Source organism: Mus musculus, chromosome 5 (assembly GCF_000001635.26).
Source record: "Mus musculus strain C57BL/6J chromosome 5, GRCm38.p6 C57BL/6J".
NCBI lineage: Eukaryota > Metazoa > Chordata > Mammalia > Rodentia > Muridae > Mus > Mus musculus.
This window is the reverse complement of record NC_000071.6, coordinates 36,696,783-36,724,366: the sequence shown is the minus strand read 5'-3', so window position 1 is coordinate 36,724,366 and position 27,584 is coordinate 36,696,783. Positions and strand designations below refer to the sequence as shown.

General features: G+C 48.3%; 2 long non-coding RNA genes across 14 annotated transcripts, besides 1 other annotated feature; one reads left to right on the top strand and one right to left on the bottom strand.

The window, feature by feature from the left end:
* Window positions 1–658: 658 nt before the first annotated feature.
* On the bottom strand, window positions 659–5,048 carry Gm33017. Of its 3 annotated transcripts, XR_376899.2 has the most exons (4): window positions 2,897–3,064; window positions 2,007–2,288; window positions 1,650–1,783; window positions 659–1,009 (listed from the first exon to the last, which is right to left on the bottom strand). It is a non-coding gene; the product is annotated as a predicted gene, 33017 (long non-coding RNA). The 3 variants fall into 3 exon arrangements; XR_376900.3 differs by lacking the exons at window positions 659–1,009; window positions 2,897–3,064 and adding an exon at window positions 4,882–5,048 and having other exon boundaries at window positions 1,437–1,783; XR_376898.2 differs by lacking the exon at window positions 659–1,009 and having other exon boundaries at window positions 1,437–1,783.
* Window positions 9,001–13,396: an enhancer, noted in NCBI's record as "VISTA enhancer mm1054". NCBI's record gives its function as "enhancer in: heart[10/10]" and the evidence as "EXISTENCE:transgenic organism evidence [ECO:0001131][PMID:17130149]".
* Gm32725 lies at window positions 10,078–26,133 on the top strand. Of its 11 annotated transcripts, none has more exons than XR_003955896.1 (5): window positions 10,078–10,632; window positions 10,843–11,336; window positions 12,868–12,921; window positions 13,555–13,645; window positions 25,416–26,133. It is a non-coding gene; the product is annotated as a predicted gene, 32725 (long non-coding RNA). The 11 variants fall into 11 exon arrangements; XR_003955895.1 differs by having other exon boundaries at window positions 10,843–11,633; XR_003955894.1 differs by having other exon boundaries at window positions 10,843–11,797.
* Window positions 26,134–27,584: the final 1,451 nt, after the last annotated feature.

The window sequence follows — 27,584 nt, the reverse complement described above, 5'->3', positions numbered from 1 at the left end:
CCTGCACACCTCTAGAAACCAGGACTCAGCACAGCCTCCTCCTCCAGGCTCCAGAGTCCTGTGGACACAGCACAGAATGGCCTTGGGTGGCTACATAGCATCCAATGCTAACTCTGCCCTGTGAGCCTCTGTTTCCACAGCTAAAAGCACATGTAACAACCATAGGAAGGTGGAGAGGGCACAAAGGAACTCGGAGTCGTGGGGAGCTGGGCATGTTGGGAAAGGGTACCAGGGACTGATACTCTCACCTCCTTCTTCCTTGGCAGCTCTCGCATATCTTCAGAGGTCACCTGGATTAAGATATGTCTGAGGTCACTGTAGCTGTTCTTCTGGCTACTTTGTGGGTTCTTCTTTCTCCCACCCTTCTCCATCCCTTTACTTCTTCCCTTTCAATCCCCTAACATTACGTAGGAGAGAAAAAAAGGATAAGAGAAGAAAGAGTCCACAATATCATTAGAACACTTCCTGTTAACTAAGGGCATCAAGTTCCTTGGGGGCAAGTTTGATCTTTGCCATCCGGATATCTGATTTCTTCTTTCTTTTTCTTTGCTTACAACTACTTAGCAAACTGTGACCAACAGAAACCAACGGCATTCTGCTACCAATCAACAGTTTCCCAGCTCTTGGGACCCAAGTATTTACCCTCTAAAGAGCCCCCAGAATTCCAAACATCACACACTTGCAGAAACTATCTGCAGCTGGCAAAATCCCACCTCTGCCAGAGCATGAGGCAAACCACAGTCAGCTACTGTGGGACGATTGGAAGGAGCCTCGCATTCCACACCTGGGATTAAAACAAAAACCGCATTCTTATAATAGTTCTGTGTTTTTTAAAGAAGCCAAAATTCTCACTACAGGTCACAGGTCAGGGAACGAGCGCAGTGCGACCACTCAGCAGGCAGCCACAATGTCACGGACCCCAAGCCTTTGATTGCACACGTGAGCTTCCATACTCGCAGATGCTTCCTGAAGCTCACACTGAGAGCTTGTGAAGAGCCACCAAGTCCTCCTGGGAATGGCAGGGAAGGAGGGTTCTCAATGGGAAGTGTTCAGTTTTCTGGAGTGTTTCCACCACACATGTGTACTGCTCATATAAGCACATCATAATTTAAAATCAACTAACCTCTGAGACAAACTCGGTTCTTCTATCAATGGAACAGAAGAGAACAATGACTCTTAGTCTCCCCTCTTCCAGGGCCCCTCCCCCTTCTAGCTGCCAGCTTTTTCTGGCTTAAGGGCTCACAGTGTCTGTCACTGTCTCCCTGTCCATTTCTCTCATAAAACTCAGAACTAGGAGCTGGACAGTGGTGGTTGCACGCTTTTATCCCAGCATTCAGGAGGCAGAGACAGGAGAATCTCTCTGAGTTCCAGGACAGCCAGGGCTATACAGAGAAACTCTGCCTCAAACACACACACACACACACACACACACACACACACACAAACCCTCAGGACTAGGAGGGCTACAGAGGACTTGTCTGACTCATCCTGGATCTTCACTGAGCGAAGGATTGAGTGTCAGGTTTAGCTAGCTGTGTGAGATCACAAAGTAGGTAGCTCGACTAGTCTCTGGGCACTAATCACACCACACCCCGGACTTCTTTAAGACAGTACACTCCTACTCTTCAAAAATGTCTCCAAAGGCCTACCTGGATACTGTCCAGATGGCCTCCAGTCATTGTACAGAAGCTGAGTCACTTAGGAATGGGGAGGAAAGGCTCTTCTGGCCTCAAGTGGTGGCTGGAAACAGCAGCTGGGTGTGTGTAAGATTCTAGGCAGCACCCTAAGCAAAGGCAACCAGAAAAACCACAAAAGACATGTGGTTCGCCCTCTCAGGCTTCCTTATCTGTCACTTCAAAACTAAGATCTCACCCTCCAAACCCAGGTACAAATTCTCCTGATGCTGGCAGGGTCCTCCAGGCAAAATGCAGCCGCCGCTGCCACGGAGCCCCAGTGAGGCGGATCAGTGAGAAAACAGAAGGTCAGAGAGAGAGGGAACACCATACCTTAGATCTCAGGGCTATCAGCACAAGACCAGGGTCTCAAGTCAGTCCTTTGGAGCTTAAAGTCTGTGTGCACAGTGACATGGCTTTGAGTCTGCCTGGCTGACTTTATGATGGCTCCCAGGAGGAGAAAAGAGCAAAGTATACAGAAATACTCCAAGTCCGTGCCTGGCGTCAGTGGACAATCCGGATCAAGACTGTGACTGATGATGCCCTCCTGGAGATGGCCTAGGGTGTCCCTCTTTGGAGCCCACAAAGTAGGCAGCAAGAATTGGGAAGAGGCTCCTATATATATAATATATAATATAATATTAATATATATTTACATATATATTATTTATTTACTTATTTATTTTGAGACAGGGTTTTTCTGTGCAACCCTGGTTGTCCTGGAACTCACTCTGTAGAGCAGACTGGTCTTGAACTCAGAAATCTGCCTGCCTCTGTCTCCCAAGTGCTGGGATTAAAGGCATGTGCCACCACCACCCTGCCTAGGCTTCAGTCTTACTTGAGGTTGGAGTGTGGCCTCTGTGAACCCTACTGATGGCAGGAGTGGCACCCAACCTGGCTCTGTAGCCTGTACCCCTGCTGTACTACTGCCCGCTTGCCTGCTGGAACATCTGAAGCCAGCTGATGGTTACTCAGAACCACAGAAACCTGGCCTGTCTGGAGAACGCTGACCTCAGTCTTTCAATTGGACTTAGCCGATTGATTTCTGTGAACTTTCTTCCAGCAGCAAGCCTTCCCCATGTCCTAGAACCAGTAAACTCAAATTTTGCTCCTAAAATAAAAGGACTTGAGGAAGGCTCATGATTTCCTTTGAAAAGACTGTCCTCAATGTCCTGATCGTTGACTCACATGGGCTTCAAGATTTTGAAAGTAGAGAGTTATACCTGTCTGGCTGAGACCCTCACCATGTCTCTCAGACCAATGTACCAGCTTTCTGCCTGCTTCTCTTACTTTCTTCTCTTCCTCCAAAATCTGACCTCAAGTTTCTTTACTTGAGAATATTTCCAGGGAAGCCACACAGCCTAAAGATGAAGTCATCCCCCAGTTGAGGAATTTTGAGCCTGGGCCTGCTATTATCTGGCTCTGCCTGGGCCTTCAGCCTTATTTCTTCCCAGCTCCACCCCCACTGCCTCATATCACACACTGGCAGGCTCCTGTTCTGCAGTTGAGGGGCCCCAAGCACCAACTCTGCATCTGTCTATCCTCAGATGCTGTTAGAATTAAACAAGATCTAGAATGCTGGCCCAGAAGAGGTGTCTCGTGCGTGGTCGGTGTTTATGTTCCACCCTCTTACCACTAAACTTTCAGTCCCCATGCTGGGCCATTGTGAGCTGTGCTTGCAGAATGGAAGGATAGCTGACTACAGAGAAAGGTCCTTCCTTGTCTTAGTCACGGTTTCTATTCCTGCACAAACATAATGACCAAGATGCAAGTAGGGGAGGGAAGGATTTATTTATCTTACACTTCCACATTGCTGTTTATCACCAAAGGAAGTCCCCACTGAACTATATATAGCCAATCACTTCACAGGTCTGATTGTGTCCTGTGATCATTTTATGGATTTGGCATTGGGGATTGTACCTAGAGCCTCGTGCATGGTAGGTAAGCACTCTACTGATGAAACTGTGGTGGTTTTAAAATCATGTACCTGACGTCCTTGGTGCATTTTTGCATTGCATTGAGTCTGGGGTTCCCTGCCTTTGGTGGTGATGACTTACAATGGCAATACAGAAGACAGAGGGGACCTGTCCTGTGAGCCCTGGACAGCTTCCCAATTCATGCTGACTGTCACCCCCAAATTCACATGTTGGCTTCTCACTCTTAAGGTGACATAGCAGGTGTAGGTGGAAGTAGGTTCAGAAATGAGTAAGCCATGAACTTGATGAGTGGGTTAGCACTCTTGATAAGAGAGACACACTCTGTCTCTGTCTCTTGATAAGGGAGATCCCGAGTGTGGGGATGGAGCTCAGTTGGTAGAGTGCTTGCTTAGCATGCACAGAGTCCCGGTTCTATCCTCAGCATACCGTAAGATTGAATATGGGGCTGGTAAGATGGCACAGCACATAAAGGTGCTTGCCTCAAAGCCTAGCAATCGAAGTTCGATCTCTTGAGCCCACATGATGGAAGGAGAGAGTTGAATTCTTCAAGTTGGCCTCTGACCCTTGCATGCTGTGACCATGCCCCACCCACCCACCCACCCACTCAATCAATCAATAAATTAAAAAATAAATAAATAAAAAACTAGGTGTAGTGGCATGTGTCACTCTAATCCCAGCACTAAGAAGATAGAGGCAGGAGGATCAGGTTCAAGACCACCCTCAGCTATATGAGGAATCTGAAGATGTAGGATATCTTGTCTTCAAATAAATAAATAAATAAATAAATAAATAAGAGCCTAGAGAACGGCATGCTCCTTCCAACCATATAAAGACACAAAAAGAAGGTGCCCTCTGCACCAGAAACCAGGACTTTGCAGATGACAAGGCTGCCAGCACATTGATCTTGAACTTTCAGCAGCCATTTCTGTGAGGAGTGGCTGGCTAACTGGGACAGAGCTCTAGCCTTTATAAAGCCAAGGTTGTGACAATGCTTTGCTCAGAACATTCCTGTGCTCAAGGGCTCATACACAGAAGGTCTGGAGTCAGCCAAGTTCTACCAGCCCATCCTTGGGCCCTAATGGGGCCCCTTTCCTTTCCCGCTTGCTTGTTCCTACCCCTGGCCTGCCACAGTCCCTTCTTTCCTCTTGCGCATGCACAGCTCACCTTCAGGCTCTGTACACTTTTGCCTACAGCCCCTAGCTCAGCACAAGTGCTGAGCACTGGTGAGCAATGAGCAAGCTCTCTGGGAACAAGATGTGTGCCCAACTCACCTGGCATTGCCTGAAGCCAGATGTTGAAGGTAGCTCGACACACTAGTGCTTTTCCTTGAGTGTGCGAGGGCTGTGAAGTGAGATTTCAGGCAAGGGGAGCACGTGGCAGCCAGCTCCACAGGGGAAAGTGGGTCAGTGTGCTGTGAGGAAATGGGAGGCTGGGCCGAGTGAGGACCCATGGAGATGTGCACATGGAGGGACATGTGGCACAGAAAAGCTGTGTCCACAGCCGGCAGAGCTGACTACAGGTGATCCTCATATGAACTTCTAGTCTCACACCACCTAACAATTAAAGCTGAATGAATGAATGAAGAAAAGGAAAAGATCAGCCTACATCTATACATATGAAATTCAAAATAGGCAAAAGTAAGTGAAATCTATGGGGACATGATCAGAATGGAGTCTGCTTTGGAAGGGTTAAAGGGAAGGGATTTCAAGGAATATTTTAGGTGACCGCACTGTCTGGTATCTTGGTTGGAGGTGTGGTTACAAGAGTCTGTCAAGCACAAAAACTATGTTTTTGGTTTGTTTTGTTGTTTTCGTTTTGCATTTAATTGTGTGTGTATGTCTGTGCATGTGTTCCTGCCTGCCTGTCTGCCTGGCAGTGACGGTGCCAAGGGGGGCAAATGCATGGGCTCTCCCAGGAGCTGGCATCATGGGCAGTCCTGAGCCATCTGACGTCTTAGGAATTGAACTAAGGTCTCTGGAAAACCAATCTGTGCTCCTAACAGCTGGACCCCCTCTCCAGCCCCCTGTTTTGTTTGTTTGCTTATTTGATTGTTTTGCTTTGTTTTGTTTTAAAATCTAGTCTAACTAGTCCAAAAAAGAAAGGCTGAGAGACGAAGGAAGAAGAGAAAGAGAGAAGGAAGGACACGGGGAGGAAGAGATGGGGGGAGGGTAACAGTGACAGAGGATCGAGTTCACTGACCTAGGGCCCCAGACAGGTCCGTCCCATCTTTGAAACTGAGTTTCTCTATTCTTAAAACTGAACAATCACCTGGTCTTATGGAACTCTGTACACCTGGTGGGTGAGGATCCTCATCATTTGTTTCCCCTCCCCCAGTTGCTCCCCGACAGCATCATCTTTGCCTATGAAAAGGAATGAAGGGCTAATGGTAGCCAAGAAGCCATTGCTGGCTGTAGGGAACCCTGTCTGCGATTGGCCTCCACTCAACTTCTGCCCAGCCTAGGCCAATCTCTATCCCTCTGTCTGTCTCTGTCTCTCTCTGACTCTCTGTGTCTCCCTTTCACTCCGTGTGTGTGTGTGTGTGTGTGTGTGTGTGTGTGTGTTTATTTGAGATGGGGCCTCTCACTAAATCCAGAGCGCCCTGATTCAGCTAGACTGTCTGGGCAGCAAGCCCAAGGGAACCTCTTGCTTCCACCTCTCTGGGGCTGGGATTGTAGGCACACACTGGTGCTCCTGGGCTTGGCATGCTGGTCTTCACACTGGCACAGCATTCGCTTCAGGGACTGAGTCACCTCCCCAGGTCTCTGGCTAATCTTCACAACACAGGCAGGTGCTGTGTAAAGTGCACACTGCATTCTAGATCTTTGTTTAGAATCATGTCTGCTTCTGTCTCTTACCCAGCTCTTTTGTTCCACTGAACCTGGTTCAGAGTCCCCCAGCATCTCTCAGGCTCCTCCCTGACTACTTCCCTGTGCAGGGCAGGGTCTTGTGTAAGAATGCACAGAACCGTATTTCAAATGCTATTTACAATCTCTAGGTCTATGTGCAGTTCTAGAAAGGAATAACTGAGCAGAGGGCTGTGGAGTCACTATGATGCTTTCTCCTGGTGCCAGTCAGGCTCTTTCCAGGCATAGGAAGGCGTATGCAAAAGAATAGGCTTGTAGGACCATGGCTGGCTGGGCCATTCTGGAATGTGCAGGACAGGCCAGCAAGCTGCGGACTCAGGCAGGATTCCTTCTTCCTTAGGGAAATCTCCTTTTTTTTGCTGCTCAGACCTTCAGCTGCTTGAGTGAGCTACGAGGGCAATGTTCTTTGCTTAACTATGGATAGAGGCTACAAATCACAGCTGCGGAATGCCAACAAACAGTGGCTCTAGTAATGGCTAAGTAGGACTACAGCCTGTCCGAGCTGACACATAGACCAGCCTGCCCCTCCTGAAAGGAGGTTGTTCCCTCTGTCTCAGACATCACTGCTAGAGCAATTTCCTTAGGGCACTATTGCCATTGGTTTCTTAGAGGGTTCTGGGGTACCCAATTGTCTTCCCTAGTCCAGGAATCTGTCAGGGCACAAAAGTTGGGAACCCACTCTCTCCTCATCTGGTGAGAAGGAATAAGTGTCCAGGTTCTAGGACTCCAGCCTCGGCAGAGAGCCCAGCTGGGACCTCATTCCCTGAGCTGTCCAGATGCCTTTTTCATAGCCCTACGGCTGGAGGCCTGTGGGATGCCACTGGGCACCCATAAGAACCAGTCAGCTGCTCAGAGCTGTTGCTGTCTTGGCCCTATAGGCACATGCTCTGTTCCCTCCCACAGGCAACTGTTCCCACCTCCTCTCCTTCACCTCCCATGTACTCCTCCCCCAGGAATCCCTTTTACTGCCTGACTGTAGCTATCTCTCCCTTCCTAGCCCCAAAGATACCTGCTTGGCCCATTCTGAAAGGATACAAGCACAGTTAACTGGGGACAAATGTGAACACAGCTCAAAGTTCAGACTGTCCCCTCTATGGCCCACTTTCCTACAGGATCCTGGGTGCATTGCAGGCTGCAGGATACCCCCTGTAGTCCTGTCCTTGAAGAAGCAAGCTCCTACAATGGAGAAGGACTACAGACTCAAGCCCAAGATCTACCCAGGGCCCTCAGTAAAGGAAGCCACTATCACTTTAGTAGAAATAAGTAGCTGTCACCAACCAAAGAGTACACATGGAGGGACTCAAGGCTCTAGATGCATATGATGACCTTGTGGGAGGGACATCAATGAGAGGAGAGGCCCTTGGTCTTGTGAAAGCTAGTGTAGGGGAATGCCAGGACAGGGAAGCAAGCAGGGGTAGGTGGGTTAGTGAGCAGGGGGTGAGGTAAGGGGATAGGGTTTTTTTTTGTAGGGAAAATGAGGAAAGGGGATAAAATTTGAATGTAAATAAAGAAAATATCTAATAAAAAAGACATTAACTTAGCATCTTTCTCTCTCACACACACACAGGACAGACAGCAAAGAGGAGTATATAGGAAGGTTTGGAGGGAGGAAAGGGAAGAGGAAAATTACATAATTATAATCTAAAAACTAAAAGAAACAATAAAACAAGCAGAAAAAAAAGAAATAAGTAGCTGTCGGACTTAGTGGGAAGACATTAAAAGCCCACCTCTAAGGAGAAATATATTCATAGCTTCTGGTCCACCTTCTTAAAAGACAGGATCTTCCTCTGTAACTGTGGCTGGTCTGGAGCTCTCTCACTCTAGAATTTAAGCTGGTCTGAAACTCATGATGGTCCTCCAGCCTTAGCCGCCTTAGTGCTGGGATTACAGCATGAGCCACCAAGCCTAGCTTGTCTCCCTTCTCCTTTCCTTTCTTTTCCTGTGGTACTGGGGACTGAACATAGCACAGGCCCTTACGTGTGTGTCCCACTGATCCCCTGTCTAACCCTGACTCCCCTTTTCCTATCACCTTGCTCACCATATCCATGGACTAATCTACATATGAGGAGCCTGCCATAGGTGGAAAGTGTCAGAGACAGGCCTATGTGCCACCCACCACAGCCCCCCTCTTTTGAGCCATACCCCAGCCTCTTCACAGACAAGTATCCAAACCCTTTAAAAGAGATCCTAACTCCTAGGAAGGCAGGGATCTACCCAAAGGTCATAACTGAAATTTGAATCTATCCTGAAGAAGTGACCTTGAATAATATTCTCTGCTGAGCAGACCCAAAATAGCCACTGGGCCCTGGCTATTAGCAAGGGGATTGGCCCTTCAGAGTAAGTAGAGGTACTTTCTGGGAGCTCTGCCTTCTCACAAGATATGGTTAGGCATAAGGGTGGTTGGGCAGGAAGGTCACTGTCCTAGGCATCCGCAGCTTCTGTGTGTACTCCCCTCTCCTCCGGCCTCTCTAGCTTGCACCCAGCCTAGGCAAGTGGAGTTGTGTATCAGTACAGCCCAGTAGGCTTTTCATCTCCATGCATTTCCAGAAGCCAAGAGTGGTGCTGATGACAGCGTCCCTGGGTTGGTCTCTCTTAGGTCAGAGCACTGTTTTGGATGCTGTCAGCCAGGCTGGCTCCCCATGGGCGATGCTGTTTCAATGGGTCAGGTGCCACTTGCACAGGGTCGTGAGCAGAGCCTGGAGCTGTTCCCTGCCACTGTCTTCTCCACGAAAGTACTTTTTCTAAGCTACCAAGGGCTAGCTCCTAAGCACTGCCCTTGTACAATGAGCAAACCAAGAATCCAAGAGCTTAAGTCACTCATCTTAGGCCACAGAGCCAGTGACTCATGGAGCTGGGCTGTGGAGCCTGGAATTCTGGCCTAAGGCAGGCCACCTTCACATTCCTTGGCCCTCTGTTTCTTCATCTATAAAATGTAAGAGAAGGGTGCCTCCCTTCCCGGTCCCTGGGTGAGCTACAACATCTCTCATGAGTATGCTCAGCTGCCAGTTTTAGGAACAGGACTCCAGCAATGCTCTGGGGTGCCACCCATTCCTGGAGCAGGGAAGGGCAGGGCAGATTCTGTTCCTCACAGTGTGTCACAGGACAAGGTCCCTCTCTGAACATGGGACACTGTGAGAGATGTGGTCTGCCTCTGTCTAGTGAAGGTTCTATCAATCCTGGGCCTGGTGCCCCCAGAAGGCAGGCAGGCTCACAGGTAAGCTAGGGCCAGACCCTCACGTTCCTCCCTGTGCTTGTTCATAGGATGCGGGGACCCCGCTGGGATGGCTCAGGGCAAGTGTACTCAGCAATGATTGTGGAGATGGGCTACTGCACTCGTCCTGGGATGAGGTTCTCCCAGAGGTCACAGAAATAGAGTCAGGTGGCTCCAAGGGCAGATTTGGAGTCCAAAACCAATTGGGACAATTAGGGACAATTCCTAACTCCACCACCAACCTGCTGTGCGAGTTGTGTCAAGTTGCCTGGCCTCTCTGAGCTTGTTTTTCCTATCAATAAAATGGGGTAAATTTCAGAAAACAGAAGGCAATGCTGTATGGCTGCTGAATCTTGGAAAGGTCTTTGAATCCACTAATTATGAATCCGATAATGACAGGTGCCATATAAACATAGCCATCTCTGAACCCACTATGTGCAGAAGGATATAGCATAGCCCAGGTGTTCCATGACAGTAACATGTGTATAAATATGTTACTAGAGGGAACATTGGCTGACTTCCGGAGGGATAGCCACCTGGGACCTTGCGGGTTCCATCAGGCTGGCACTGAGTAGAGGCTTTTTTGCTGTATTTCTAATTTTGTGTCACGTAACTCTGTAGCTCCTCTGCTCTAGATCTAACACTTATAGTATGGTTAGCCGTCGGTAGGGGCGAGAGAGATGGCTTGGATGGTAAGAATGTTTGCTGAGCAAACATGAAGACCTGACTTCAGGTCCTCAGTACCCAGTTAAAGAGCCATTGGACATGTTTGCAAACCCAGCACTGTGGGCGGCAGAGATAAGGAGGCTTTCAAGGGCCTGCAGGCCATTAGCCCAGTTCCAGGTTTGGTGAGACTGTATTTCAAAGGAATAAAGCAGAGAGTGGTACATCAGGACACCTGACGCAGTCCTCTGGCCTCCTGTTCAGCCACCCTTCATCCTCCACAGGTACATATTATATATATGTGTGTGTGTGTGTGTGTGTGTGTGTGTGTGTGTGTGTGTGTGTATGTGTGTGTGTGTGGGTGGGTGTATAACATATATAGCATATATACTTTCACACAAAAATAAACACGAAAATAATTATCAGTCCTGGCGATGTATCATTTGACCCTTAACATGGCCTGCCAGAGAGCTTGATCTCCATGCCTTTGACAGAGAAAGGTGACCTGACTTGTTTGGAGTGACAAAGCAGGCCTACCGAGACGGGACTTCCTGGCGACTACACAGCTAGAGAGCTCCCTGGCCTGCGAGGAGGAACCACGTGGCCACACCCACCGGCCTCGGGGAGGCGTAACCCAAGCGAGTGTCCTGGATCTGCAGCAGGTTTCACTGGCTACAGCGGAGAACCTGTTCCCCTGGGCCTCAGCTCTGCAGGGGGGAGGAAATAAAAATAGCCCAGGAGAGAGGCCAGCGACTGGGCTGTGGACAGCGTGCATGCCTTTCGCATTACTCTCTTCGGATTGCCCTGAGAGGTCCTGGGTGCCAGGCCCTCGGCTGGGCCCCAGGAGGCAAAGCCCAGCAAGCAGGGCCCCGCCTCCTGGGAGAGGCAGAAGCTCGCTCCAGAACCGCAGAGAGATTTGAGTGAGACCTTTCACCCGCTCCCTCCTCCCAACGTGAAAGCTTCCAGAAGAGTCACGTTGGAGAAAACGGTAGCTAAGCAGAGGTGCCGGGCCTTCCAGGAAGTGGCAAAGGCTAGCAGAGTGACAAATGTGATCCGGGAGAGAAAATCAAAGGGCCAGGGGCACACGGGCAGGATGCGCAATCCTGGTTCGGAGCCAAGAGCTTCAGAACTGTAGGGCAGTGGGGAGCTCAGGGAGGTTGAGGAGCAGAGGGTGTGGCAATCTCACGTATGCCATCACAAGATCCAATTACCATAACCTCCATCGGATACCTACCTCCCTTTAGCCTCTAGAGTTCCTGGGGCGGAGATCTCACATCTTTGCCGGGTCAGTATTGTGGAAACTTGCTTGCTTCCAACTTACCACCCCCAACACATGCTTGTTTAGTGGTCAGATTCTGAGGGCCTCAAGCTAAGATACCTTACCTTGGTCCTGGTCACATGCAGGGCTCCACATCCTCCACAGGGTCTGGGCTCCAAAGATCTCTGCAGGTGGGTAAAGGGGTTAGCAAGGCAGAAAGACAGAAGAGGGAATGAGCTACTTAAAATAGTGCAGAGAGAGTCTTTGTAACGATAGCGAGGGCCAGCCATGGCTTACGAATAAGGTAGCTGCAGGGTAGAAGGGGATGCGGGGAAGGAGGCCGAAAGCTTCCTTTCTGGGTCCTGGATGGGCCTTTGTTTGCTACTAATGACCAAGTAATTGTGAGCCGCGGATGAGAGAATGCCAGATGATGAATAAACATCCCCTAAGGTCCCCAGTCACCAGGAGTACACAGGGCCTGTGTGGCAGTGGCAGGGATCTCGGCTTTAGGTCCGGATTACTAAACAAGTAATGTGTTTCCGAGAAATCTTGTCACTGTGTAACCAAGATGGAAGAACTTTTCAAATGGCAAGCATTCCTGACTTGTTTCCACAGATAGGCAGGGAGGGAGGGCAGTAGAGGTCCATTCAGTTCCTCCTTTGTTGGATGAGGTCTGGCAGCCTCCTCAGGAGGCTCTTGGGACAGCTTACTAATGGAAATTTGAAAGAGGAAGCTGTGAGACAGAGGGCAGGGCCCTTCCTCAATGGCCTCCAAGTCTGCTAATCTCTGACTAGCTGCCTAATGTTCTCTGCCGGAGAGTTGACACCTTGAAGTCTTTTAGGAGATGGATGGGCAGTCATCTGACTGCTCCTGATTGACAGCTTTAGGGCGTCTGTTCTTGCTGATTTTCAGGTACTGGAAGGTGGAGTTCAATTGCTACTGGATTATCAGAGTGTCAGTGGGCTGCAAACAAGGCAGTAGTTGAGTACAGGAGGCTCAGAGATTAATAGATGAATAGATCACTACTAGATTTTAACAGACTAAACCCATTTTTACGACAAAGATCCAGGTTTAGAGCTGTTCACGGATGGGATGGTGCTATTGGGGGTGGCCGTAGTCTGAGTTGTTAGACTGAGTTGCAGATAAGAGCAGAATTATTATAAAGATCTGAGTTGCTGACAAGAGCAGAGTTATCGGAAATATATGAACAGCAGCATGACCATGTCAGGAAAAACACGAGGCTCTTTTGACTTGGTTACAGCTTGGGTGGCCATGACCCCTCCACCTGGCACATCAGCAGCCCTTCTGGAGACAGGTAAAGCCATATCCATTGCTCATTTGTTTTATATTGTTACCAATTGTTTTAACTTTGGTTACACTTCCCTGCTGGGAGGCTAAGACCACGCAGGTGGCCACAATCACTCACCCTTTCCTATCAGGGCCACGTGAGGGTCTGAGCCTCAGGGACCTCCTGTCCTCATGGACATGGGGTCCATGTGGTGGGGTCTCCACAGTCTTCCTGAACAAGATGGCAGGAAACTCATTAGGGCTGACCTGGGACCTAACTGATGTTGGACGGCAAAGGGGCAAAATAGTGTCCCTCCTAATCCCTCTGTCTACATTGGTGTAGGCCTTGGAATATAAATTGTTGAAAACCCAGGAGGTCAGCTATACTCATCTGGCACTTTTAAACTTCTGTGTAATGTATAGATAAAGCTTACCATTGAATACTTTTAAATAAATTTCAAACAGAATACATTTTTTTCTTTTTGAGCCAGTGCTTGTGTTACCAAGAATAGAACAATAACTTAAGAGAACTATTAATTTAAGTAGATCTGGATTGAATTTTGACCTTAGAAAAGCTTCCACAACTTGCTTAGGTGTTCCGGCTTTCTTTTCCATGCTGGAAAAACATCCAGACTTCTTAAGGCAAAATCTTATCCCACAGAAATCATGGAGTTTGGTATTCTCTCCTTAATCCAACATGGGAAATATATGGACCTCACTACATGACAATAGAGACACCCAGGAAACATCGTGTAAGTATAAAACAAGACTGGGAGGGGCTTAGAGACACCGTTGAGTGGTGCCCAATGGGGAGAAAGTATTTGTTTTGTGAGTCAAGTGGATCCTGGAAACAGGGGAGGGGGCAGATGAACATCTGTGAGCCTTAGTCTATCTACCTCTCGAAATGGGGGAACTCATAGATCAGCATAATGGACAGTGTACAGGGGTTCAGAAGAACCCAGAAGCTTTTCAAGGTGAAGGGAAGGAAGAACAATGTCTCTGGTAAGGTCAGGAGCCTAAAAAGGAGGAACTGGAACCCCAGAAGTAAAGCAAAGAGCCCAGGAAAGAGGAGATGCCATCAGCGCCTCAGCAGAAGGGCTAAAGCTCAGAGAAGCTAGCCAGAATCCCCACAGAAGGACTAAACCTGGAGCGGCCCCCAGAACCTCAATAGAATGTGAGGTTAATGAGAGAAACGGGGAGAGGCATGGCTGTAAATAGATGGGCAGGAGCAATGAGGGGACAGAGAATAAATAGGAGAGTTAATAGCAGAACAGGTACCAGGTATGCCTATGCAGTTGGAAGTTTTTTCTTTAGAGGAGATCATAGGACAGGCATCGGAGAGTACGGGTTTTAATAGGGCCGTTGTAGATTTCTTTAAAGTTAAACCCCTTTAGTAGTTTACAAAATGTTGTCATATACATGGGAGGGTAACAAATTGGCTATTAAAAATATTAAGAAAACCCAGGATAATTTTGGCTTTGGGCCTGTGACAGTTTAACTCTTTATACTCATAATTGAAGTTTTGGTGATACAGGTGTGGCTAGTTGGTGTTTTAACATAGCTATAGCCTAGAAATAGTGTATTTGCCATGAAAATAATAAAAATAAAAAGATGAAGGAGACAGGTATTCTAACTTAGATTAGAAGGGTTTAAATATAGATGGGTTAATTAAGGTTAGGGTGTCTGGGTAAACAAACACATATCCAGGAAGATCTAAAATTGTTCTTGCCTGTGGTCTTATGAGAATAAAGATTAGTCATTATTGTCACTAAGGAACATCCTGGAAAAAGTTAAATATCATGTAAACATAGCAGTATTTACAAGGTATAAAAGTACAGTCTTTTCCCTCTAGGCTGAGGGGAGTCACAATTTATTAATAGCCATAAATATATAAACTCATGATCAGCAATGAAGGGAGTCTCCAGTGCTCTCCCCGGGGTAGCAAACTGGGTGGAGATGGACTTACCATTTTAGAAGGGCTGAGAATTCAAGACTTGCCTGGATCTAAGAGTCTAGCTGGGGAAACTGCAGATGGAGGTGAGGTGGGCTCTTTTTCCCCAGAAGGCAGGTTTGTTCCACAAGCCCATTGAGGAAATGAATGGCCACTCCATTGTGGACTTGGTGCTGGTGGTGGATGAGTGTAGAAGAGTGAGAAGCAGAAGGGAGTGGGGAGATTTGGCAGAGATGCTTTCAGAGGGGAGGTGGGTGATGTTCACCACGTAGATCAGGGTGGAGAATACGTCAGACCACAAAGAGAATCTGAGGCTCTTCCTCTGATTCGATCAGAGAGTTTGGTTAAGCATGGTGAGGTTTCCCAATAAGACGCAATGGCTGGTTTTTAGGCTGACAGCTCTAGAGATGGGTACTACACATGAAGGAAGGATGACCATAGTAAGTGCCCCTGCTATGCCCTGCTAGGAGATATGTAGAGTTTTGCCAGAGAAAGAGAACCTGGGTGTCCCCCGGAGAAGCTGGAACTAGGTATGGCAGGGAGGTGGGTTAGGAAGCAGGTTTTGCCAGGGAGAAAAGCTATGCAGGACATCTGCTGTAATGCCAAATCTAGGAGACTGATGGAGAAGGATGAGGGACCAGGTCTAGGAGACTGGTGGAGAAGGATGAGGGACCAGATCTAGGAGACTGATGGAGAAGGATGAGGGACCAGATCTAGGAGACTGATGGAAAAGGATGAGGGACCAGATCTAGGAGACTGGTGGAGAAGGATGAGGGACCAGGTCTAGGAGACTGATGGAGAAGGATGAGGGACCAGATCTAGGAGACTGGTGGAGAAGGATGAGGGACCAGGTCTAGGAGACTGATGGAGAAGGATGAGGGACCAGGTCTAGGAGACTGGTGGAGAAGGATGAGGGACCAGATCTAGGAGACTGGTGGAGAAGGATGAGGGACCAGGTCTAGGAGACTGATGGAGAAGGATGAGGGACCAGATCTAGGAGACTGGTGGAGAAGGATGAGGGACCAGGTCTAGGAAACTGGTGGAGAAGGATGAGGGACCAGGTCTAGGAGACTGGTGGAGAAGGATGAGGGACCAGGTCTAGGAGACTGATGGAGAAGGATGAGGGACCAGGTCTAGGAGACTGATGGAGAAGGATGAGGGACCAGGTCTAGGAGACTGATGGAGAAGGATGAGGGACCAGATCTAGGAGACTGGTGGAGAAGGATGAGGGACCAGGTCTAGGAGACTGGTGGAGAAGGATGAGGGACCAGGTCTAGGAAACTGGTGGAGAAGGATGAGGGACCAGATCTAGGAGACTGATGGAGAAGGATGAGGGACCAGATCTAGGAGACTGGTGGAGAAGGATGAGGGACCAGGTCTAGGAGACTGGTGGAGAAGGATGAGGGACCAGGTCTAGGAGACTGGTGGAGAAGGATGAGGGACCAGGTCTAGGAGACTGGTGGAGAAGGATGAGGGACCAGGTCTAGGAGACTGGTGGAGAAGGATGAGGGACCAGGTCTAGGAGACTGGTGGAGAAGGATGAGGAACCAGGTCTAGGAGACTGGTGGAGAAGGATGAGGGACCAGATCTAGGAGACTGGTGGAGAAGGATGAGGGACCAGGTCTAGGAGACTGGTGGAGAAGGATGAGGGACCAGGTCTAGGAGACTGATGGAGAAGGATGAGGGACCAGATCTAGGAGACTGATGGAGAAGGATGAGGGACCAGATCTAGGAGACTGGTGGAGAAGGATGAGGGACCAGGTCTAGGAGACTGGTGGAGAAGGATGAGGGACCAGATCTAGGAGACTGGTGGAGAAGGATGAGGGACCAGGTCTAGGAGACTGATGGAGAAGGATGAGGGACCAGATCTAGGAGACTGATGGAGAAGGATGAGGGACCAGGTCTAGGAGACTGGTGGAGAAGGATGAGGGACCAGGTCTAGGAGACTGGTGGAGAAGGATGAGGGACCAGGTCTAGGAGACTGATGGAGAAGGATGACCTCAGAGGTAGAACAGGCAAGCAGAAGGATGGAAGCAGGGACAGATAAAGGTGGGACTGCAGGAAACTTTGGATGGTATTCCATCATGTTAATAATTGAAGATCCTTTTAAATCTGGAAGTCGGACATGTTGCTCTCTGGCCAGTGGTAGCCATGACATGTACTGTTATCCGGCCAGCTACATATGAGAGATTTTGAGGGGACATGCCATAAAAGCCTCTAGGCGGTTGGAGGATTGCTGGCCTATGGCTGTAAGAAGGGGTGAGAAAGGGAATTCTTCCAGGCAGAAATCAGGTCTGGCATCACAGGGAAAAGGGGTCCCCTAACCAATGGCTTGGTTCAGTGAGACTTTCAAGAGGACAGAGATATCTCTGCTAAAGCCTGCAAAGGAAGACCACAGTTCCATCCAGGAGAAGTTCTTCAACCGGTCCTGGGGCTTCTGAGAAGCCTCCCTAGCAGATGCCAGAATGAGACAGTTCCGAAGAAGAAAAGGAAATCTCAAAACTCACATAAGGTCAAAACAGACAATGGTGGATGTGTGCATGCAATAGAAATATTGTGGCTGTTAAGTCCCTCAAGGAGAAAAGTGGGTGTGAGGAATCAGAGGGAGAAATGAGGAGTGAGGAGAAGAGAAGCAGAGGGTCCCTGTGAGAGCCACCGACTGACTCTCTGGACAGACCACCAAGTGGAAGTTCAGCAGAAGAAAGACAAGGGAACACGTGACTTAAGACCATGCACACATTTATTTGGGGTGGGGGTTAGGGGGATGACCTGCAAAGGGAGTGTGGTGGTCTGAATGAGAACAACCCCTCCACCATAGGCTCATGGGTCTGAAAACTTGGTCCCCAGTTTGTGGAACTGTTTGGAAAGGATTAGGAGATGGGGTTTTGTTGGAGGAGGCTTTCAGATTTTGAAAGCCCACACCATTCCCAGTTCACCTTCTGCTTCCTACTTGTCGATAAGCTACTCCTCTAGCAGCCATGATCCTCGACATCATGTTTGTGGTCTCTCTGCAAGCAGCTGGAAGCAAACCTGCAATACATTTTTATAAGTTGGCTTGGACATGGTGTTTTGTCGTGGCAATAGAAAAATTAAGAAGGTGTGTGTGTGTGTGTGTGTGTGTGTGTGTGTGTGTGTGAATCAGAACAAGAGCCTGCCATCTCCCTCCAAACAAGATAGCTGTAGAGCTACCTACAGAGAAGAGAGTGCAGGGAAGGAGGCTGAAAAGCTTCCTCATTTGGCTTGAGTTTGGCCTTTGCTACAAGTGAACAAAGACTCGCTAGCTGTGATGTAGGGTGATTGTTAAGCATCTCCTATGGCCAACCATCCTCAAGATGTGTGGCAGGAATCTAGACTTTGGTTCTAGAATGCTAATTACTGTGGGTTTTTGAGACATTGTCAGTATTTAATGAAAATAGAAGCAACCAGTCTTCACAGATGGGGCTAGGTTCCAATCTCTTGTCGGGTGACTCTGTCATCTTCTTGCTTTATGCTTTTGAGGAACTTGCTGCTCTCTTTCAGAGTCTATTTCCTCATCTCATAAGAGGTGAGGGCCTTAGGGATATCTAAGCATGACACAGAGTTGTGTACCTACTGTGTCCCCTTGCACACGGTAGATACTTGAAAACCAAGACCATCCCATCACCCACCGAGTTGACCTTAGTTCTGTCTCTTCTGCTTTTCCCAGCGCAGAAAGCCTAGGCGTTACTGTCCCCTGAGTTGTCAGCCCTCCTAGGGACAAAAGAAGCTTGTTCTGTTTCCTGGATTTCAAGTGCAGGCCAATTTCTTTTTCCAAGCCTGACTTTCTCCAGGCAGGCTCACTCCTAGTAATGCTGGTGCTGTCTAGGAGACTGAAATTTGGGAGAAGGCTTTTCTGGGCACCTCAAGATGAGGGGAAAACACAGGCCCTGTGCCAGCCCCAGGGACAGTGAGGCCCGAAGTTTTCCAGGCAGAAATGGGCTGTCCTGGCATGCTGTGAATGAAGCCATCGTGGCCGTGGCCATGACGACTACATCCCATTCCCTTCTCTAGGTCAGGCTGCCATGTGACACTGCCAGTCTTCGTTCCATTTGATTTTGGAAATAAATGAGATATTAGATGCTGTTGGGTTTGACCTTAAATTGAGTGGATTTCCCATGGATGATGTTTGGTCCTCTTCTTGATCATCCATTTTAAAAATAACTTTATTACATTTTATGTCTGTGTTGGGGGGCACATAGCACAGTTGGAGAGTGGGTGTCAGAGAACAACCTGCAGTAGCCTGTGTGTCTTTCCACGCTATGAGTTCAAAGGATCAAACTCGGGTTGTCACACTTGGCAGTGAGTGCCTTTACCTGCTGAGCCATGCCAAGGGTTCCAGCATGTATTCTTTGTTTGTTTGTTTATGTTTGTTTTATCATGCCTTCAAATGAGATGTGAAACAGAGCTTTTATATAATTCTTGCATGTGTCTAGTTCCCGGTTTGCTTTTGTTTTCCAACAGAGCAACTAAGGAACATGCACTCCTCAGGGGCTGGGTGCTATTTAGTCACTAAGAGGAACAGCAGCTACTTGGTGTCTTCTTCATCTTTTCCCCAGGGAACGGAGGATGGGTCTGTGCTGTGGCCCATTTCTCACCACTGGGAACACGGGGGACAAGCCAGGCTCCATGGTGCTGGCCTTGACAATGCGCTCTGTGACTTCACGAGTACATTGCATTCCAGATGGGAAAAGCCCTGTGGAGCTGAGAGGCCCTGTGAAGGAAGAGGCCCTGTGGAGGATAGATGCCTTCTGAGGAGAGAGGTTCTTCCCCCTGTGGCGAAGCCCTGTGGAGAGGAGCCTAGTAAGGAGAGAGGCCCTGTGAAGGAGAGAGGCTCTGTGCAAAAGAGAGGTTCTGTGGAGAGAAGGAGCTCAGAGGAGGGGAGAGGGCCTGTGGAAGGGAGAGAATCTGTGAGGGGAGAGGGCCTGTGTGAAGACAGGCCCTGTAGAGGAGAGAGGTGCTATGGAGAAAGAAGGAGCTCTCTGGATGGGAGGATTCCTGTTGAGAGAAGCTCCCCAGAGGGAAGACTTTCTGAGGAAAAAGCCATCATGGACAGGAGACACCCCATCGTGTGCACAAAACAGTGTTGAGCAGCTGGACATGGAGCCCTCTCTACCACTTCCTGGCTGTACAACCTTGGCCAAGGCCATGCCTCCTACCAAAACCAAGGAGCACAGGCACAGTAGGGCCCTGAGCACTGGGTACTGTAACTCCTTATAGTGTGTGGCAGCGGCGGCTTGTCTGGCGCATGTCTTGAAGCCCCTTTGACTGGTGAAGCAGACAGCAGCAAAGTCATTCTTTAAGTATAGGAGATATAAAAGCTGCTCTACAAAGAAGGGATGAGGCTGAGAAGAGAAGAGTCACTTTAGCATTATTCCTAAATAGCGATTCTGAGCATAAGTACAGGAGAGAAATAACCCCAGCCCAGTCTGGGAGTGAGGGGAGATGGCCACTGAGTACACACAAAATGGCTGCCTCGTAGGAACCAGTAGGCGCTTCAATAATCTCTTCCTGGGGCAAGGCTGCAGTGGCCTAGCCACCTTCTTCAGACCTCCTCAGGGTTCTGTCATTTCCACATCACCACACTAGAACCCAGGATGGAATTTCAGCACGTGAACCACCAGAGTTAGCCATATTCGAACCACACTAGTGGTCTGGCATGGGTAGAGCGCCTGTTCAAGGCTAGAAAACTTGAGGGTCCATGAGGCTCCGGAAGCCTTTGTGCGTTGGTGGAAAAGGTGCCTCTGGTCACCTTGACTAAAGGCTTACTCTGGGCAGGCCTCGTGCCAGACAGTCGCCTGGGTTGGGTGGGTTGGGAGCATCAAGTCTCCTTACCTCAGGTCACTTCTTCTTGGAAGAGACTACTTCCTGAATTGTCATAGGACTGAAATAATTATGGTGTGTAAACATAAATATTATGTCCATTTTAATAAACATCAATTATATGCACTTCCCCTATAAAGAGCATAGCATCATTAGCTGTTAGTATCAATTCTTTATAGCCCAAGCAAGGTTGTAAACCCGTGGCACTCCCTGGGTAACCACTACCCTCCTTTCCTACTCCCGAGAACCTGGCACCATGAATATCCTCAAGTCATCCTTTAAGCCTAAGATCACACAGTGGTAGGGATCTTCAGATAGCCTCTTGTCCAAGCCGCATCTGGTACTGCAGTGTCTGTCTATCATAGACTGTAGGGAAGTGCCACCCAAGTTTATGATTATCACTCATAGTCTCTCATCAGTCTCAAGGGCACTCTTGGTGTTCTCTGGACACCCACAGATATTTAAATCGGAGAGGTCACCGGAAGGGAGAGTGTGACTGGAACATAGGACTTTGCAGATGCTAGGCAGTCTACTGTCACAACTCTGGCTTTTGTTTTGAGAAAGAGCCTCAGACAGCCCAAGCCAGCCTCAAGCAAGTAGCCAAGGATGGTCTTCAACTGCTTCCACCTTCTGAATGCCACCCCACCCTCCCTGTTTATAAGGTGCAGACCTGGGACTTTGTTCCTGCTAGAGAAGCACTCTACAAACGGAGCTACATCTACTGACAATCTTTTTTTTCTCTTCCCCCCTTTTTAATTTTTATTTATTTTATTTTTATTTTTGGAGAAAGATCTCACTCTGAAGCCAAGGCTAGCCCTAGCCTGGAATTCACAGCATTCACTGTGTAGCCTAGGCTGACTTCAAACTTTCTTCAGTCCCTCATCCTCAGTGCTGGGATTATGGGTATGAACCATATATGGCTTTCAAACCCTTTAAAGTTTTTATTTATCTGTTACTATTATTATTTTGAGATAGAGTATTGGTATGTAGCTCAGGCTGCCCTCAAAATCACTGCAGTCCTCCTGCCTCTGCACTTTGAGTACCAGGATTACAAGTGTGAGCCAATCAACCCGGTGTGTACTTTTATTTTGAGACAGGGTCACACTAGTATTGTCAGACTAGCCTTGACCTCTCAGTCCTCTTGCCTTAGCTCCCCAAGCACCTGGAATTGAGTGCAACCTCCCCCTCAACCCCCCTACCCACCTCCCAGCCCCTGCCACCATGCCTGCCTTAAACAAGGAGCTTTGAGAATGGTAGGTGAAGTTACAATGAAACAAAATGTGTAGAAAAATTTTTTTTAAAAGTCATTATTTTACTCATGAGTGGTGCACGTGCACGTGCGTGTCACCTTTTCATGGGCTCCTAGGCTCAAGCTAGGGTTGTTAAGTTGGCATGACATATATACACATATACACATATACACATATACACATATACACATATACACATATACACATATACACATATACACATACACACATACACACATACACACATACACACATACACACATACACACATACACACATACACACATACACACATACACACATACACATATACACATATACACATATACACATATACATATATATATACACATACATATACACACACACATATATATGTATATATATACATATATATACATATATATATACATATATATATACATATATGTATATATATATGCGTGAGTGTGTTTATATATACCACATGCATACAGTTGCACTCAGAGATCAGGGGGAATCAGATCCCCTGGAACCGGAGTTACTGCTGTTTGTGAGCTGCTTGATGTGGGTGTTGGGAACTGAACTCAGGTCCCCTGCAAAAGCAGCAAGTTTTCTCAACCATTGAGACATCTCTGTAAACCCCCCCCCCCGCCGCCTCCATGAGCCCTCTTGTTGGCTCTGTAAGTATATGTTTTTATCACAGTCTCTGTACAGTGTATACAGCAGGTGCTCAATGTAAGCATCCACCACTAGCAGTCTGGAGACTGACTGGCTTCCTGGAGTGTGATTTTGGCATGAAGCTCCAGTTCTCAGCACACTTTCTGCTCTAAGTGTTTAACAGCCTCAGTGTGAAGATGAAGAAATGAAGCCGCATTTGCGGCCAGATGTGGCTTTTGGCACTGTATAACTGGACTTCACCTGCTGAGGACATTATCAGGGATAAAGTGCAAGTCACATCTCCCTCCTTCAGAGGTTCTAGGAGCACACTAGGGAAGAGGCAGAAGTCCTGAAAGGGACAAAGTTCTCCTGGAATATCTCAGCAAGAGCCACCCAGAGGTTAGTCCCTCTTCCTGTGACACAGCTCTTTTGATAGCTGGGGGCTCATTTCTGAATGATGATGTCCTTTAGCCTTGCCTAAAGGACATCTTCACACTGAGTTGTAAACTAGGTCCGAGAACACCCTCAGTGTGGTCTGAACTCAGCTCAACCACAATTGAAACTGGTAAATTGAAAGAGGAATTATCCACAGTGAACTTGGCGCACATTTTTCATCAGCATTCTTAGCAAACTTCCAACTCCACCCCTCAGCACAGAAGGCCTGGCTTATCTGTGCTCGGTATGTAGATAGACATTCCTTCCTGGTCAAAGTCACCTGGACTCCCCTCAGCTGTGTCCAGTTGCTTTCAGTTTCTCAGTGGACTATGCCCAGTCCTACCTCAGGACCCTGTCCTTGCTTTTCCTGGTGTCTGATATATTTATTCCCCACAGCCCGTCCTCCCTTCCTGACTGGAAAGAGTTGGGTCTCTTCCTCCCTCCCGTCCTTCCTTTTCTCTTTTTGTGTATGTGCACATGCACATATGTGTATGTGTGTATGAGCCTAAGGCGACCAAAAGATGTAGTGCCTCAGAAGCCATTAGGTTCTGATGGGGATCAAACTCAGGTCCTCCTGCATGACAGGTATGCTGCTGTCTGTCTCCCCAGCCCCAGGAAGAGGTGGATCTTTCTCCTTCTAGCCTATACCACAAAGGTCCTGCCCTAAAGAAGTTTTTTTGCTGACATTGCCACTAAAGAGATTCCACATTTGTTTTTTTTTTTTTTATTGTATTTCTCAGGGTTAATAACATTGTATCTTAACTTTGAATAGTTCTCTCCAGGAGGGTCTGTGGACACACTGTTGCTGCTGTGCTTATCAAATACCTCCTAAGAATCTAACCCTGAGTACCCTGCACTGTTGGACGGAGAGAGACGATAGGATTGAGGCAGGACTTTGTTTTCCAGTTCTGCCCATATACCTGAGCCATGACTTTTGGTGGGAAAACAGCTAATTCTCTCAAGCCTCAAGTTTCCTAACCTGAAAGACAAAGATAGTGGTAGTTTCTCCTTTCCTGGGAATTGAACGAGATTGGGCAATGTAAAGACCTGGGAACATCATGGTAGAACTGTCCCGTAAGACAGATACATTGAACCCTCACCCCTAGGACCTCTGTGTGTCTCTCCTCCTTGAAAAGCAAGACTTTGCAGATGCCATTAGTGAGGATGAGGACAGTCCACTGGATGTGAGTATGCTGTGGGGCTGGTAGGAGTGCTGAGGTATGGAAGTCACATATAGGCACCTCGTGGTTGGAAGAAAGATATGGTCATGATGGTGCCATCCTGAGGGTGAGAGTACCACTTTACCCAGTACCCTGGAAAAAAGCCACTAACTTGTTTAGCTCCAGGCTTGGAGGTCAGTGAGAGGGGTCTAGGTCCAGCCCAGCTCTGGTGCTGGGAGCTGCTTCTGTGCAGTCCTCTCTCTGCCTTGCTGAGCTTGGAGAGAGCAGAAGTGGTTCTGTGGAGAGGGGATGGCTGCTCTACCTTTTTCCAATGAGGTCACCCAGGAGTCCTGTAGGAGCAGCCTGCTCTGCAGAGGCCTGGCTGCCATGGCAGGCTGCAGGCTCTGAGGCTGCTTTCGTCAGCCTCCAGGTCACATAGGGATGAGTGGAGTGAAGCAGAGGAAAAGGAAGGGACGGGGAAGAGGAAACATCGAAAGCAAGGTAGGATCAGAGCTCTGGAAGCCTGGAGCTAATGCTGGTGTTTGGCTTACTGTGAATAGGGTACTGTTTTGGACCCCGTAGGAGGCTCATTTCCTTCAAAAGCAATCCTTGATGTCTGATACTCACGATTATTGTGAGCATTTTAAAGATGAGGATGGTATTAGCTTTCCTGTGGCAGTGAGGTAAGGCAAGTGGGGCCTGGTTTCTACCCAGTAACCCAGTTCATGCCTCCCAAAGCCCCTTGCTGTATAGATGGGGAAACTGAGGCTCAATCAGGGAGATTGGGTAAAGAAGATCCAAGCTCCGAGGAGGCTTGGCTCTGCCTTCAATTCACCAGAGTGTTATCGAATGCCACAAAACACCCTCCAACTCTAGCCTGTCATTCACCAGGCATATGTGTGGCAAACTCTGCCTCCGCTGGCGCCCTCCAGGACCCCTACTAAGGCTGAGAAGATCTGAGTCAAATCGGGGTGGGGGTGGGGGTGGGGTGGTTGTCATTTCCACCCACCCATCATGTGTCTTTGTGCAGGGGTCAGATAAGTGGTTTATGTCTCTGAACCTGAGATTCTCTCTCTCTCTCTCTCTCTCTCTCTCTCTGTCTCTCTCTCACACACACACACACACATACACACACACTGGCAGAATGAGAGCCAGAGAGCAAGAGAGAGAGAGAGAGAGAGAGAGAGAGAGAGAGAGAGAGAGAGAGCGAGCGAACAAACACAACTATGATGATGATTTTTTTTTTCAGAGATGAATGGGAGCTCTGCCACTGTTTCTTCTTTTGCTACTCTGTTTCAGCAGGGGCCTCTGGCCTCATTTGTGTTCCCTGGGGACCACAGCTATGGCACCAGAGCCGAAGTTATCCTGAGTTCACCTCAGCTGATCTGTAGGCAGCAACTTTAAGGAAGACACGTGTAGAGTGGCAAGTGGAAGGCAGGGTACTGCTGAGTCTGAGCTCTCCGAAAGAGTAGCCATAGAAGACCAAATTGCATAAATGAACCCCCTGGACAAGGACACCACTCTCCTGGAAAAAGGGTCTCAATGTGAAAACCAACACACAAACAAGATACTCTCAAGTATTGCTCAGAACTGGGACCCGAGAAACACTGCAGGACTGGGAAGCAGACTGCTATAAATTGGCATCAGGGAAAGTATATATGTATGGCTGACACTGGACCTGACCTTGGAACGGGAAGGAGCCAGCGAGGCAAAGATCTGGAGAGCCTGGGCAAAGGTTCCACAGGTGCAAAGGTCCTGAGACTGCAGTCCACACACCTTCCAGAGCTCCCGATCAGTACAGTCGGAATTGCAGGCGTTACTTCATTAAGACAAAGGAAACCACTTTCAGTCTTCTGTGACTTCCTCACTGCCTCCAAATCCTCCAAGCTACTATGATTTTTTTTTCTTTCAGGAAATTCTTCAAGGTTTAGTAATCAGTGGTTTATAAAAAAAAACCTGGCCTGTGATTGAGTAACAAAAGTAAAGTTTTTTGTTTTGGGGGGGCGGGGGGAGGTTGGGGAGACTGCCCAGTTAGTAAAAGCACCTGCATGAGTTTGGATCCCCAGTATCCACATTTAAAAAATAAGTGGGAGCAAGAGTGTATGCCTTTTTCTTTTTTTCTTTTCTTTTCTTTTTTTCTTATTAAGACAGGGTGTCACTATGTCACTATGACATCTATGTACATCACTATGTACACCTGGAACTCACTATGTAGACTAGGTTGGCCTTGAACTCACAGAGATCAGGAGGCCTGCCACTGCTTCTTGGGTGTTGGCACACTACCACACCTGGCCTAAGGAGTGCATGCCTTTAATTCTAGCACTGGGGAGGGAGCACAGGAAGCCCCCCCCCACCCCCCACCCCCCCCCCCCCCCCCCCGGCCCCGAGCTGGCTAGCAAGCCAGTCTAGCTGAACCTATGAGCTCCAGGTTCCGTGAGAGGCAATGTCTCACAAGGTTAAAAACCAAAACACACACACAAACACAAAAGACAGAGGGCTGATGAGAGATTCTCGGTGGGTAAAAGTTTGTTGCCCTGAGGACCTAAGTTTGATCCCTGGAATTCACACGGTAGAAGGAGAGAAACGGACTCTTGTGGGTTGTCCTCTGACCCCACACTGCGATCCATTAGTACACATCAATAAATAAGTCTAAAAAACATAAGATGGAGTGTGATTGATAACTGATGTTACCCTTTGACCTCCACAGGTGCCTGCCCACAATCACCCGAGGAACACATACACACAGATTATAGTCAACAGGATGGCTACAAAGTGGCTGTGTTATCTTTCCTTTCATATGTTTGCGATACTTTGTTACTCTTTTAAAACTGCCCTACTATCGATATGCCTTTACAGAAGGTACAGACTAGGAGACACTAATGTTATTATGGATGTATGTACCAAAAAATGTGTGCAAATTCTCCATATTTAGGGAAATGTTTCCCTGGTCTGTGCAAGCCTGGCTTCTGAGGTCCTGAAGATCCTGACACCATTTATGCCCACCTTCACTCTCAGATGACCCTGGATTTTCCACTCTCTCGCATGTTATATGAGTTTGCCTGGCTGCCCGCCCTGGAACAGGTAACCAAAAGATGTGTAGTAAATAAAACTGTGGCTTGTGACTCACCTCAAATGAACCCCGAGGCAACAAAAGGGGGAGCAAACTAAGGAAGGGTAAGACTTGGGTGAAGGAAAAGATCCCCGACAATAGAGCCAAAGGCCTGTGCTCAAATTCTGCCTCCATCCCGAGGCGTCACCCACTCCCCAGCCTGTTCCGGGTCTCTCCAGGAAGGCTTTACTTTGGGTTTCTCCGGGAGAGTGAAAAGATGTTTGTTGGAACAGTATGGATTCTATGAAAGGACAGTTCTTTTAGGTTCCTGACCTTGGCTTGCATACAAGAGTCCAGCCTACCTCAGCA